Below are 14,526 nucleotides of genomic sequence, written 5' to 3' on the forward strand. Positions count from 1 at the left end.
CTTGTATTGAATTGCAACATGACATCTTACAAGAGTGAAAAGCATAAATACTCCTGTTTAAAACACAGACTGAACCTATAAAGGTAGGGGTTTGTCTGGGATTTGAACCGAGGTCCTCTCACACCCGAAGCGAGAATCATACCCCTATACCAACTAGACTGCCGCTGCATAGTCATTTGAAACATCTTCTGAAGCGTCTTTCCGAAAAGCAGGGCCATTTGGAGGCTCTCTCTCTCTAAGCGTGCCATAGAAATTGATGTTTTCTGTCAAGGATTTTTTGTTTGTCTCTAGCAAGGCAAGAGGTAGTCAAAATGCCCTGTGCCAGTGAGCTGAACTAGGGCACTGATGTGAAAAGCAGACCCTTTCTGGTAGTTGTAACCCGCTGCAAGTCATGGACCCTTGCACCTTAGACTTCCCAACCAGAAGCACTGAAGGGCCTGCTAGCTCTTGAGCCAGAGGAGCATGCCTCTTGGATTCAAGCACACTTGCTCGATCAGCGCTCAATCAGGCGAGATTTATATTAGTGGCTCATAGGCCTGAAACACTCACCTGGGAGACGCAGGGTGGCTGATTTCCCGGAATGGCCCTTGATGGGGAAATCACCTCCTTTCCCCCGCCTCATTTCAGAATTGTGTGCTAGTCGCAAGACAGTGTTCAGGGGTTCATGGGTACTGCCTACTCCCAGCTGCCTCTCTGTCTTCTTCATGTAAATTGCAAGTCACGAGGAGGCACCATTGCCAATATGCTCCGCCCACCTAACCAAGAAACCTAGTTTGAGCTTGTCTGCCTGTGTTGTTGCAGGGGCAGTGTCTTCTTTGCCCAAAAGGTGGCAGGAGAGCCTCACTTCAAACGATAGAATCAACTGCTTAAGTAGAAACCAGCATGGTAGTTACTGTCATAAAGTGCAGCTCTAACAGAAGGTGTGCCTGAGACGCCCCTTCCAGTAATACACAGAATTTTGATTGAGGGCCCAGCCGATGGGTTGGTGGATTTCTCCTCACATGCCACAGCAGCTTCCAAAGATAGTGGTGTGAGGAGCTGGCTCTGCAAGCAGAGCAAGATTTAAGGGAAGAAAATACACCTGTCAGAAGTGGGATTTGAACCCACGCCTCCATGAAGATACCAGAAGGCTCAGCTTCACTGAAGATCAAGCTCTCTTGAGTCTGGCGCCTTAGACCACTCGGCCATCCTGACAGCCAAAACAGTGTGCAGGTCGGACTCTTCAGTCTGCACTTGTTGATTTTGCCGCTTGCAATGTTCCTATCAAAGTCACAGCTTTAAAGGCCCCACAATATAACATGGCCAAGAAAAAAAAAAAAAAACAGAACAAGAAACAATGCACATCCACGACCACCGAGGGATGCAGATAACTTTTTAGCGTCCTGCAATAGTAAAGCACGTTTTACACAGGTCACAAGTTTTTAAAGGTCATTTCTGTCTAAGTGTGCATTGAGAGAGAATGAGGTTTTAGGGAGCAAACACAAAAGCTGCTGCTGCCAAGTGTTTCTGCCCGGTCTCGAACCGGGGACCTTTCGCGTGTGAGGCAAACGTGATAACCACTACACTACAGAAACAAGCTTGCTGGTTTGACTGAAGGAGCACAGTTCCCCTCATATGTTTGCACGATTTCCTCTATACTTTATCAGCAGTTGCTCGGAATGCGAGGGGTAAGTGTGAAAATTGCAGCGGTGTCAGCCAGCATGCATACACTCAGACGTCCTGAAAAATCCCACAGCTGCGGGCAGAGACAGACAAATATCTGATGCCTAAATGCCAGGAAGGAGAGCCTGTGAAATCATCACACAGGGTGCACTGAGAGCAAGCAGGAAGGAAGCCAAGGCATTGTAATCCATTTTTCGCCTGAGGCAAAAAATATGTTTTGCGCAACAATGCTTCGAGTGGAATGAGAAATGTTGAGGGGTTGTGTATTTTGAGCAGGATTTGATTGTTTTCCGCTAAAATGGGCTCGTCCGGGATTTGACGCCGGGACCTCTCGCACCCTAAGCGAGAATCATACCCCTAGACCAACGAGCCTGGCCACAGAAATGCAACGGCTCCGACCCTGCTCGGAGGGTTGGTGTCAGAGAGTGGGAGACTACATCCCAAAGCAAGAAACTGCACATGGTGCTCTCTTCTGCAGTACGACTAGAGTCATTTGCATGGTCTTCATCGAACATGACATAAAAAGCCTCTATCCTTTAGACATTTTGGCCCAGATTTACAAGAAAATGACTAAGCGCGACGCTGTGCCAAATTTGCAAGCCCCACGCACCGTCATTTTCAAAATGCAGGGAAGCGCCGTATTTAGTAGAATACAGCGCACCCCTGTGCTTCCCCCTGCGCCAGCTCTAAATTAGCTGCTGAGCGCCAACGCAGCCGTTCTTGCACCATGGTACAAGGATGACTACGTTGAGGGGGAAATTGTTTTTGTGCAGGAAGGGACACCTTCCTGCCCAAAAAAAAATCTTCAATGGTGATTTGCTCTTACTTCTATGTGTGCTGCAGAATGCATCACACATAGAAAGAGCAAAAACAAGGAGAAATGAAAACATTTCTCCTCAGTGCGCCACTCTAACGACACCCCTGGGATGGCGTTGGAATTTGGTGCTGACGCAGATTTACGCCAACTCCTAAATCTGGAGCAGCATCAAAATGCTATGGTGTTGCTGTGGCACACTCCCAACAACACCCATTGCACGCCCCTTCCAGGGAACGCGCTGCGTGCTAAGGGGCCGTATTTACAAGGTGGTGTTAAGCCACAAAAAGTGGCTGAACGCCATCTTGTAAATACCGCGCAGTGCATAGTGCCACCGGGGCGTCACTAAAAGTGATGCTCCGGTGGCGATAGGGCCTTGTAAGTCTGGCACTTTATTTGCTCAAGGTGTGTGTTCTTGGTGAGGGCAGGAAAGCTATTTTCGCTCTCGTACCTTCCTTCCTTGGCTGGCTTGAATGCTGTAGGCTCAGGCTTCATTGCAAAGGTCAAACAGTGAGCAACTGACTGCCGTAAGCTGGCGCAACTCCTCTTGGTGAGCTGTGACAGATGCCCCAGGAGCGTAGTACCTCACGATGGTGAGGGATAGACACAGTCTCTTTTATCTCAGCTTGCCTGTCAGGTGAGGCAGGAAATGCAAATACTGTGAAAAAGCCCAGCGACTCGAACCAGGGACCTTTCGCATGTGAGGTGCGCATGATAACCACTACACTACACAAATAGACACACTTGCCGGCTTGCTTCATGTGGCTATGCATTGTACTGGAACCACCACACTATGGAAACAGACACACCTGCTTGCTTTATGTGGCTATGCATTGGACTGGGATGCAAGGATGAGGGCCAATGTTCATGACGCTCAAAGCTGAGCCTTCCGGAACACGATCTCTTCCCTTGGAAGAAAGGAACTGGGATCACTTTCATTCCAAGAGGTGATTTCAGAACTGGATCCGAAATTACCATGGAGAAGCACTGTGCATTTAATGTTCCTACGAGCACTGCTGCTCCAGCACAGAAAAGCAGTTGCAAAGAAATCTCGCATACCTTCATGATGCTGAACCGTCTCGACGCCAGTATAAAGCATGTATTGAATTGCAACATGACATCTTACAAGAGTGAAAAGCATAAATACTCCTGTTTAAAACACAGACTGAACCTGAACTGAACTGAAACACAGTCTGGGATTTGAAACGAGGTCCTCTCACACCCGAAGCGAGAATCATACCCCTATACCAACTAGACTGCCGCTGCATAGTCATTTGAAACATCTTCTGAAGCGTATTTCCGAAAAGCAGGGCCATTTGGAGGCTCTCTCTCTCTAAGCGTGCCATAGCAATTGATGTTTTCTGTCAAGGATTTTTTGTTTGTCTCTAGCAAGGCAAGAGGTAGTCAAAATGCCCTGTGCCAGTGAGCTGAACTAGGGCACTGATGTGAAAAGCAGACCCTTTCTGGTAGTTGTAACCCGCTGCAAGTCATGGACCCTTGCACCTTAGACTTCCCAACCAGAAGCACTGAAGGGCCTGCTAGCTCTTGAGCCAGAGGAGCATGCCTCTTGGATTCAAGCACACTTGCTCGACCAGCGCTCGATCAGGCGAGATTTATATTAGTGGCTCATAGGCCTGAAACACTCACCTGGGAGACGCAGGGTGGCTGATTTCCCGGAATGGCCCTTGATGGGGAAATCACCTCCTTTCCCCCGCCTCATTTCAGAATTGTGTGCTAGTCGCAAGACAGTGTTCAGGGGTTCATGGGTACTGCCTACTCCCAGCTGCCTCTCTGTCTTCTTCATGTAAATTGCAAGTCACGAGGAGGCACCATTGCCAATATGCTCCGCCCACCTAACCAAGAAACCTAGTTTGAGCTTGTCTGCCTGTGTTGTTGCAGGGGCAGTGTCTTCTTTGCCTAAAAGGTGGCAGGAGAGCCTCACTTCAAACGATAGAATCAACTGCTTAAGTAGAAACCAGCATGGTAGTTACTGTCATAAAGTGCAGCTCTAACAGAAGGTGTGCCTGAGACGCCCCTTCCAGTAATACACAGAATTTTGATTGAGGGCCCAGCCGATGGGTTGGTGGATTTCTCCTCACATGCCACAGCAGCTTCCAAAGATAGTGGTGTGAGGAGCTGGCTCTGCAAGCAGAGCAAGATTTAAGGGAAGAAAATACACCTGTCAGAAGTGGGATTTGAACCCACGCCTCCATGAAGAGACCAGAAGGCTCAGCTTCACTGAAGATCAAGCTCTCTTGAGTCTGGCGCCTTAGACCACTCGGCCATCCTGACAGCCAAAACAGTGTGCAGGTCGGACTCTTCAGTCTGCACTTGTTGATTTTGCCGCTTGCAATGTTCCTATCAAAGTCACAGCTTTAAAGGCCCCACAATATAACATGGCCAAGAAAAAAAAAAAAAAACAGAACAAGAAACAATGCACATGCACGACCACCGAGGGATGCAGATAACTTTTTAGCGTCCTGCAATAGTAAAGCACGTTTTACACAGGTCACAAGTTTTTAAAGGTCATTTCTGTCTAAGTGTGCATTGAGAGAGACTGAGGTTTTAGGGAGCAAACACAAAAGCTGCTGCTGCCAAGTGTTTCTGCCCGGTCTCGAACCGGGGACCTTTCGCGTGTGAGGCGAACGTGATAACCACTACACTACAGAAACAAGCTTGCTGGTTTGATTGAAGGAGCACAGTTCCCCTCATATGTTTGCACGATTTCCTCTATACTTTATCAGCAGTTGCTCGGAATGCGAGGGGTAAGTGTGAAAATTGCAGCGGTGTCAGCCAGCATGCATACACTCAGACGTCCTGAAAAATCCCACAGCTGCGGGCAGAGACAGACAAATATCTGATGCCTAAATGCCAGGAAGGAGAGCCTGTGAAATCATCACACAGGGCGCACTGAGAGCAAGCAGGAAGGAAGCCAAGGCATTGTAATCCATTTTTCGCCTGAGGCAAAAAATATGTTTTGCGCAACAATGCTTCGAGTGGAATGAGAAATGTTGAGGGGTTGTGTATTTTGAGCAGGATTTGATTGTTTTCCGCTAAAATGGGCTCGTCCGGGATTTGAACCCGGGACCTCTCGCACTCTAAGCGAGAATCATACCCCTAGACCAACGAGCCTGGGCACAGAAATGCAACGGCTCCGACCCTGCTCGGAGGGTTGGTGACAGAGAGTGGGAGACTACATCCCAAAGCAAGAAACTGCACATGGTGCTCTCTTCTGCAGTACGACTAGAGTCATTTGCATGGTCTTCATCGAACATGACATAAAAAGCCTCTATCCTTTAGACATTTTGGCCCAGATTTACAAGAAAATGACTAAGCGCGACGCTGTGCCAAATTTGCAAGCCCCACGCGCCGTCATTTTCAAAATGCAGGGAAGCGTCGTATTTAGTAGAATACAGCGCACCCCTGTGCTTCCCCCTGCGCCAGCTCTAAATTAGCTGCTGAGCGCCAACGCAGCCGTTCTTGCACCATGGTACAAGGATGACTGCGTTGAGGGGGAAATTGTTTTTGTGCAGGAAGGGACACCTTCCTGCCCAAAAAAAAATCTTCAATGGTGATTTGCTCTTACTTCTATGTGTGCTGCAGAATGCATCACACATAGAAAGAGCAAAAACAAGGAGAAATGAAAACATTTCTCCTCAGTGCGCCACTCTAACGACACCCCTGGGATGGCGTTGGATTTTGGCGCTGACGCAGATTTACGCCAACTCCTAAATCTGGAGCAGCATCAAAATGCTATGGTGTTGCTGTGGCACACTCCCAACAACACCCATTGCACGCCCCTTCCAGGGAACGCGCTGCGTGCTAAGGGGCCGTATTTACAAGGTGGTGTTAAGCCATAAAAAGTGGCTGAACGCCATCTTGTAAATACCGCGCAGTGCATAGTGCACCGGGGCGTCACTAAAAGTGATGCTCCGGTGGCGATAGGGCCTTGTAAGTCTGGCACTTTATTTGCTCAAGGTGTGTGTTCTTGGTGAGGGCAGGAAAGCTATTTTCGCTCTCGTACCTTCCTTCCTTGGCTGGCTTGAATGCTGTAGGCTCAGGCTTCATTGCAAAGGTCAAACAGTGAGCAACTGACTGCCGTAAGCTGGCGCAACTCCTCTTGGTGAGCTGTGACAGATGCCCCAGGAGCGTAGTACCTCACGATGGTGAGGGATAGACACAGTCTCTTTTATCTCAGCTTGCCTGTCAGGTGAGGCAGGAAATGCAAATACTGTGAAAAAGCCCAGCGACTCGAACCAGGGACCTTTCGCATGTGAGGTGCGCATGATAACCACTACACTACAGAAATAGACACACTTGCCGTCTTGCTTCATGTGGCTATGCATTGTACTGGAACCACCACACTATGGAAACAGACACACCTGCTTGCTTTATGTGGCTATGCATTGGACTGGGATGCAAGGATGAGGGCCAATGTTCATGACGCTCAAAGCTGAGCCTTCCGGAACACGATCTCTTCCCTTGGAAGAAAGGAACTGGGATCACTTTCATTCCAAGAGGTGATTTCAGAACTGGACCCGAAATTACCATGGAGAAGCACTGTGCATTTAATGTTCCTACGAGCACTGCTGCTCCAGCACAGAAAAGCAGTTGCAAAGAAATCTCGCATACCTTCATGATGCTGAACCGTCTCGACGCCAGTATAAAGCATGTATTGAATTGCAACATGACATCTTACAAGAGTGAAAAGCATAAATACTCCTGTTTAAAACACAGACTGAACCTATAAAGGTAGGGGTTTGTCTGGGATTTGAACCGAGGTCCTCTCACACCCGAAGCAAGAATCATACCCCTATACCAACTAGACTGCCGCTGCATAGTCATTTGAAACATCTTCTGAAGCGTCTTTCCGAAAAGCAGGGCCATTTGGAGGCTCTCTCTCTCTAAGCGTGCCATAGCAATTGATGTTTTCTGTCAAGGATTTTTTGTTTGTCTCTAGCAAGGCAAGAGGTAGTCAAAATGCCCTGTGCCAGTGAGCTGAACTAGGGCACTGATGTAAAAAGCAGACCCTTTCTGGTAGTTGTAACCCGCTGCAAGTCATGGACCCTTGCACCTTAGACTTCCCAACCAGAAGCACTGAAGGGCCTGCTAGCTCTTGAGCCAGAGGAGCATGCCTCTTGGATTCAAGCACACTTGCTCGATCAGCGCTCGATCAGGCGAGATTTATATTAGTGGCTCATAGGCCTGAAACACTCACCTGGGAGACGCAGGGTGGCTGATTTCCCGGAATGGCCCTTGATGGGGAAATCACCTCCTTTCCCCCGCCTCATTTCAGAATTGTGTGCTAGTCGCAAGACAGTGTTCAGGGGTTCATGGGTACTGCCTACTCCCAGCTGCCTCTCTGTCTTCTTCATGTAAATTGCAAGTCACGAGGAGGCACCATTGCCAATATGCTCCGCCCACCTAACCAAGAAACCTAGTTTGAGCTTGTCTGCCTGTGTTGTTGCAGGGGCAGTGTCTTCTTTGCCCAAAAGGTGGCAGGAGAGCCTCACTTCAAACGATAGAATCAACTGCTTAAGTAGAAACCAGCATGGTAGTTACTGTCATAAAGTGCAGCTCTAACAGAAGGTGTGCCTGAGACGCCCCTTCCAGTAATACACAGAATTTTGATTGAGGGCCCAGCCGATGGGTTGGTGGATTTCTCCTCACATGCCACAGCAGCTTCCAAAGATAGTGGTGTGAGGAGCTGGCTCTGCAAGCAGAGCAAGATTTAAGGGAAGAAAATACACCTGTCAGAAGTGGGATTTGAACCCACGCCTCCATGAAGAGACCAAAAGGCTCAGCTTCACTGAAGCTCAAGCTCTCTTGAGTCTGGCGCCTTAGACCACTCGGCCATCCTGACAGCCAAAACAGTGTGCAGGTCGGACTCTTCTGTCTGCACTTGTTGATTTTGCCGCTTGCAATGTTCCTATCAAAGTCACAGCTTTAAAGGCCCCACAATATAACATGGCCAAGAAAAAGAAAAAAAACAGAACAAGAAACAATGCACATGCACGACCACCGAGGGATGCAGATAACTTTTTAGCGTCCTGCAATAGTAAAGCACGTTTTACACAGGTCACAAGTTTTTAAAGGTCATTCCTGTCTAAGTGTGCATTGAGAGAGACTGAGGTTTTAGGGAGCAAACACAAAAGCGGCTGCTGCCAAGTGTTTCTGCCTGGTCTCGAACCGGGGACCTTTCGCATGTGAGGCGAACGTGATAACCACTACACTACAGAAACAAGCTTGCTGGTTTGACTGAAGGAGCACAGTTCCCCTCATATGTTTGCACGATTTCCTCTATACTTTATCAGCAGTTGCTCGGAATGCGAGGGGTAAGTGTGAAAATTGCAGCGGTGTCAGCCAGCATGCATACACTCAGACGTCCTGAAAAATCCCACAGCTGCGGGCAGAGACAGACAAATATCTGATGCCTAAATGCCAGGAAGGAGAGCCTGTGAAATCATCACACAGGGCGCACTGAGAGCAAGCAGGAAGGAAGCCAAGGCATTGTAATCCATTTTTCGCCTGAGGCAAAAAATATGTTTTGCGCAACAATGCTTCGAGTGGAATGAGAAATGTTGAGGGGTTGTGTATTTTGAGCAGGATTTGATTGTTTTCCGCTAAAATAGGCTCGTCCGGGATTTGAACCCGGGAACTCTCGCACCCTAAGCGAGAATCATACCCCTAGACCAACGAGCCTGGGCACAGAAATGCAACGGCTCCGACCCTGCTCGGAGGGTTGGTGACAGAGAGTGGGAGACTACATCCCAAAGCAAGAAACTGCACATGGTGCTCTCTTCTGCAGTACGACTAGAGTCATTTGCATGGTCTTCATCGAACATGACATAAAAAGCCTCTATCCTTTAGACATTTTGGCCCAGATTTACAAGAAAATGACTAAGCGCGACGCTGTGCCAAATTTGCAAGCCCCACGCGCCGTCATTTTCAAAATGCAGGGAAGCGCCATATTTAGTAGAATACAGCGCACCCCTGTGCTTCCCCCTGCGCCAGCTCTAAATTAGCTGCTGAGCGCCAACGCAGCCGTTCTTGCACCATGGTACAAGGATGACTGCGTTGAGGGGGAAATTGTTTTTGTGCAGGAAGGGACACCTTCCTGCCCAAAAAAAAAATCTTCAATGGTGATTTGCTCTTACTTCTATGTGTGCTGCAGAATGCATCACACATAGAAAGAGCAAAAACAAGGAGAAATGAAAACATTTCTCCTCAGTGTGCCACTCTAACGACACCCCTGGGATGGCGTTGGATTTTGGCGCTGACGCAGATTTACGCCAACTCCTGAATCTGGAGCAGCATCAAAATGCTATGGTGTTGCTGTGGCACACTCCCAACAACACCCATTGCACGCCCCTTCCAGGGAACGCGCTGCGTGCTAAGGGGCCGTATTTACAAGGTGGTGTTAAGCCACAAAAAGTGGCTGAACGCCATCTTGTAAATACCGCGCAGTGCATAGTGCCACTGGGGCGTCACTAAAAGTGATGCTCCGGTGGCGATAGGGCCTTGTAAGTCTGGCACTTTATTTGCTCAAGGTGTGTGTTCTTGGTGAGGGCAGGAAAGCTATTTTCGCTCTCGTACCTTCCTTCCTTGGCTGGCTTGAATGCTGTAGGCTCAGGCTTCATTGCAAAGGTCAAACAGTGAGCAACTGACTGCCGTAAGCTGGCGCAACTCCTCTTGGTGAGCTGTGACAGATGCCCCAGGAGCGTAGTACCTCACGATGGTGAGGGATAGACACAGTCTCTTTTATCTCAGCTTGCCTGTCAGATGAGGCAAGAAATGCAAATACTGTGAAAAAGCCCAGCGACTCGAACCAGGGACCTTTCGCATGTGAGGTGCGCATGATAACCACTACACTACACAAATAGACACACTTGCCGGCTTGCTTCATGTGGCTATGCATTGTACTGGAACCACCACACTATGGAAACAGACACACCTGCTTGCTTTATGTGGCTATGCATTGGACTGGGATGCAAGGATGAGGGCCAATGTTCATGACGCTCAAAGCTGAGCCTTCCGGAACACGATCTCTTCCCTTGGAAGAAAGGAACTGGGATCACTTTCATTCCAAGAGGTGATTTCAGAACTGGACCCGAAATTACCATGGAGAAGCACTGTGCATTTAATGTTCCTACGAGCACTGCTGCTCCAGCACAGAAAAGCAGTTGCAAAGAAATCTCGCATACCTTCATGATGCTGAACCGTCTCGACGCCAGTATAAAGCATGTATTGAATTGCAACATGACATCTTACAAGAGTGAAAAGCATAAATACTCCTGTTTAAAACACAGACTGAACCTATAAAGGTAGGAGTTTGTCTGGGATTTGAACCGAGGTCCTCTCACACCCGAAGCAAGAATCATACCCCTATACCAACTAGACTGCCGCTGCATAGTCATTTGAAACATCTTCTGAAGCGTCTTTCCGAAAAGCAGGGCCATTTGGAGGCTCTCTCTCTCTAAGCGTGCCATAGCAATTGATGTTTTCTGTCAAGGATTTTTTGTTTGTCTCTAGCAAGGCAAGAGGTAGTCAAAATGCCCTGTGCCAGTGAGCTGAACTAGGGCACTGATGTGAAAAGCAGACCCTTTCTGGTAGTTGTAACCCGCTGCAAGTCATGGACCCTTGCACCTTAGACTTCCCAACCAGAAGCACTAAAGGGCCTGCTAGCTCTTGAGCCAGAGGAGCATGCCTCTTGGATTCAAGCACACTTGCTCGATCAGCGCTCGATCAGGCGAGATTTATATTAGTGGCTCATAGGCCTGAAACACTCACCTGGGAGACGCAGGGTGGCTGATTTCCCGGAATGGCCCTTGATGGGGAAATCACCTCCTTTCCCCCGCCTCATTTCAGAATTGTGTGCTAGTCGCAAGACAGTGTTCAGGGGTTCATGGGTACTGCCTACTCCCAGCTGCCTCTCTGTCTTCTTCATGTAAATTGCAAGTCACGAGGAGGCACCATTGCCAATATGCTCCGCCCACCTAACCAAGAAACCTAGTTTGAGCTTGTCTGCCTGTGTTGTTGCAGGGGCAGTGTCTTCTTTGCCCAAAAGGTGGCAGGAGAGCCTCACTTCAAACGATAGAATCAACTGCTTAAGTAGAAACCAGCATGGTAGTTACTGTCATAAAGTGCAGCTCTAACAGAAGGTGTGCCTGAGACGCCCCTTCCAGTAATACACAGAATTTTGATTGAGGGCCCAGCCGATGGGTTGGTGGATTTCTCCTCACATGCCACAGCAGCTTCCAAAGATAGTGGTGTGAGGAGCTGGCTCTGCAAGCAGAGCAAGATTTAAGGGAAGAAAATACACCTGTCAGAAGTGGGATTTGAACCCACGCCTCCATGAAGAGACCAAAAGGCTCAGCTTCACTGAAGCTCAAGCTCTCTTGAGTCTGGCGCCTTAGACCACTCGGCCATCCTGACAGCCAAAACAGTGTGCAGGTCGGACTCTTCTGTCTGCACTTGTTGATTTTGCCGCTTGCAATGTTCCTATCAAAGTCACAGCTTTAAAGGCCCCACAATATAACATGGCCAAGAAAAAGAAAAAAAACAGAACAAGAAACAATGCACATGCACGACCACCGAGGGATGCAGATAACTTTTTAGCGTCCTGCAATAGTAAAGCACGTTTTACACAGGTCACAAGTTTTTAAAGGTCATTTCTGTCTAAGTGTGCATTGAGAGAGACTGAGGTTTTAGGGAGCAAACACAAAAGCTGCTGCTGCCAAGTGTTTCTGCCCGGTCTCGAACCGGGGACCTTTCGCGTGTGAGGCGAATGTGATAACCACTACACTACAGAAACAAGCTTGCTGGTTTGACTGAAGGAGCACAGTTCCCCTCATATGTTTGCACGATTTCCTCTATACTTTATCAGCAGTTGCTCGGAATGCGAGGGGTAAGTGTGAAAATTGCAGCGGTGTCAGCCAGCATGCATACACTCAGACGTCCTGAAAAATCCCACAGCTGCGGGCAGAGACAGACAAATATCTGATGCCTAAATGCCAGGAAGGAGAGCCTGTGAAATCATCACACAGGGCGCACTGAGAGCAAGCAGGAAGGAAGCCAAGGCATTGTAATCCATTTTTCGCCTGAGGCAAAAAATATGTTTTGCGCAACAATGCTTCGAGTGGAATGAGAAATGTTGAGGGGTTGTGTATTTTGAGCAGGATTTGATTGTTTTCCGCTAAAATAGGCTCGTCCGGGATTTGAACCCGGGACCTCTCGCACCCTAAGCGAGAATCATACCCCTAGAACAACGAGCCTGGGCACAGAAATGCAACGGCTCCGACCCTGCTCGGAGGGTTGGTGACAGAGAGTGGGAGACTACATCCCAAAGCAAGAAACTGCACATGGTGCTCTCTTCTGCAGTACGACTAGAGTCATTTGCATGGTCTTCATCGAACATGACATAAAAAGCCTCTATCCTTTAGACATTTTGGCCCAGATTTACAAGAAAATGACTAAGCGCGACGCTGTGCCAAATTTGCAAGCCCCACGCGCCGTCATTTTCAAAATGCAGGGAAGCGCCGTATTTAGTAGAATACAGCGCACCCCTGTGCTTCCCCCTGCGCCAGCTCTAAATTAGCTGCTGAGCGCCAACGCAGCCGTTCTTGCACCATGGTACAAGGATGACTGCGTTGAGGGGGAAATTGTTTTTGTGCAGGAAGGGACACCTTCCTGCCCAAAAAAATAATCTTCAATGGTGATTTGCTCTTACTTCTATGTGTGCTGCAGAATGCATCACACATAGAAAGAGCAAAAACAAGGAGAAATGAAAACATTTCTCCTCAGTGTGCCACTCTAACGACACCCCTGGGATGGCGTTGGATTTTGGCGCTGACGCAGATTTACGCCAACTCCTGAATCTGGAGCAGCATCAAAATGCTATGGTGTTGCTGTGGCACACTCCCAACAACACCCATTGCACGCCCCTTCCAGGGAACGCGCTGCGTGCTAAGGGGCCGTATTTACAAGGTGGTGTTAAGCCACAAAAAGTGGCTGAACGCCATCTTGTAAATACCGCGCAGTGCATAGTGCCACTGGGGCGTCACTAAAAGTGATGCTCCGGTGGCGATAGGGCCTTGTAAGTCTGGCACTTTATTTGCTCAAGGTGTGTGTTCTTGGTGAGGGCAGGAAAGCTATTTTCGCTCTCGTACCTTCCTTCCTTGGCTGGCTTGAATGCTGTAGGCTCAGGCTTCATTGCACAGGTCAAACAGTGAGCAACTGACTGCCGTAAGCTGGCGCAACTCCTCTTGGTGAGCTGTGACAGATGCCCCAGGAGCGTAGTACCTCACGATGGTGAGGGATAGACACAGTCTCTTTTATCTCAGCTTGCCTGTCAGGTGAGGCAGGAAATGCAAATACTGTGAAAAAGCCCAGCGACTCGAACCAGGGACCTTTCACATGTGAGGTGCGCATGATAACCACTACACTACACAAATAGACACACTTGCCGGCTTGCTTCATGTGGCTATGCATTGTACTGGAACCACCACACTATGGAAACAGACACACCTGCTTGCTTTATGTGGCTATGCATTGGACTGGGATGCAAGGATGAGGGCCAATGTTCATGACGCTCAAAGCTGAGCCTTCCGGAACACGATCTCTTCCCTTGGAAGAAAGGAACTGGGATCACTTTCATTCCAAGAGGTGATTTCAGAACTGGACCCGAAATTACCATGGAGAAGCACTGTGCATTTAATGTTCCTACGAGCACTGCTGCTCCAGCACAGAAAAGCAGTTGCAAAGAAATCTCGCATACCTTCATGATGCTGAACCGTCTCGACGCCAGTATAAAGCATGTATTGAATTGCAACATGACATCTTACAAGAGTGAAAAGCATAAATACTCCTGTTTAAAACACAGACTGAACCTATAAAGGTAGGGGTTTGTCTGGGATTTGAACCGAGGTCCTCTCACACCCGAAGCAAGAATCATACCCCTATACCAACTAGACTGCCGCTGCATAGTCATTTGAAACATCTTCTGAAGCGTCTTTCCGAAAAGCAGGGCCATTTGGAGGCTCTCTCTCTCT

The 14,526-nt window shown here is 48.6% G+C and overlaps 8 non-coding genes across 8 annotated transcripts; all 8 read right to left on the reverse strand.

The window, feature by feature from the left end:
• Positions 1–1,501: 1,501 nt before the first annotated feature.
• TRNAV-CAC (transfer RNA valine (anticodon CAC)) lies at positions 1,502–1,574 on the reverse strand. The gene has a single exon. It is a non-coding gene; the product is annotated as a tRNA-Val (tRNA).
• A 3,082-nt stretch (positions 1,575–4,656) lies between these two features.
• On the reverse strand, positions 4,657–4,768 carry TRNAL-CAA (transfer RNA leucine (anticodon CAA)). Its single transcript has 2 exons — positions 4,731–4,768; positions 4,657–4,702 (listed from the first exon to the last, which is right to left on the reverse strand). It is a non-coding gene; the product is annotated as a tRNA-Leu (tRNA).
• A 307-nt stretch (positions 4,769–5,075) lies between these two features.
• Positions 5,076–5,148, reverse strand: TRNAV-CAC (transfer RNA valine (anticodon CAC)). Its single transcript has one exon. It is a non-coding gene; the product is annotated as a tRNA-Val (tRNA).
• A 388-nt stretch (positions 5,149–5,536) lies between these two features.
• Positions 5,537–5,608, reverse strand: TRNAS-AGA (transfer RNA serine (anticodon AGA)). Its single transcript has one exon. It is a non-coding gene; the product is annotated as a tRNA-Ser (tRNA).
• A 3,037-nt stretch (positions 5,609–8,645) lies between these two features.
• TRNAV-CAC (transfer RNA valine (anticodon CAC)) lies at positions 8,646–8,718 on the reverse strand. Its single transcript has one exon. It is a non-coding gene; the product is annotated as a tRNA-Val (tRNA).
• Positions 8,719–9,106: 388 nt separating this feature from the next.
• Positions 9,107–9,178, reverse strand: TRNAP-AGG (transfer RNA proline (anticodon AGG)). Its single transcript has one exon. It is a non-coding gene; the product is annotated as a tRNA-Pro (tRNA).
• A 3,039-nt stretch (positions 9,179–12,217) lies between these two features.
• Positions 12,218–12,290, reverse strand: TRNAV-CAC (transfer RNA valine (anticodon CAC)). The gene has a single exon. It is a non-coding gene; the product is annotated as a tRNA-Val (tRNA).
• Positions 12,291–12,678: 388 nt separating this feature from the next.
• On the reverse strand, positions 12,679–12,750 carry TRNAP-AGG (transfer RNA proline (anticodon AGG)). Its single transcript has one exon. It is a non-coding gene; the product is annotated as a tRNA-Pro (tRNA).
• Positions 12,751–14,526: the final 1,776 nt, after the last annotated feature.

Source organism: Pleurodeles waltl, chromosome 10 (assembly GCF_031143425.1).
Source record: "Pleurodeles waltl isolate 20211129_DDA chromosome 10, aPleWal1.hap1.20221129, whole genome shotgun sequence".
Taxonomy (NCBI): Eukaryota; Metazoa; Chordata; class Amphibia; order Caudata; family Salamandridae; genus Pleurodeles; species Pleurodeles waltl.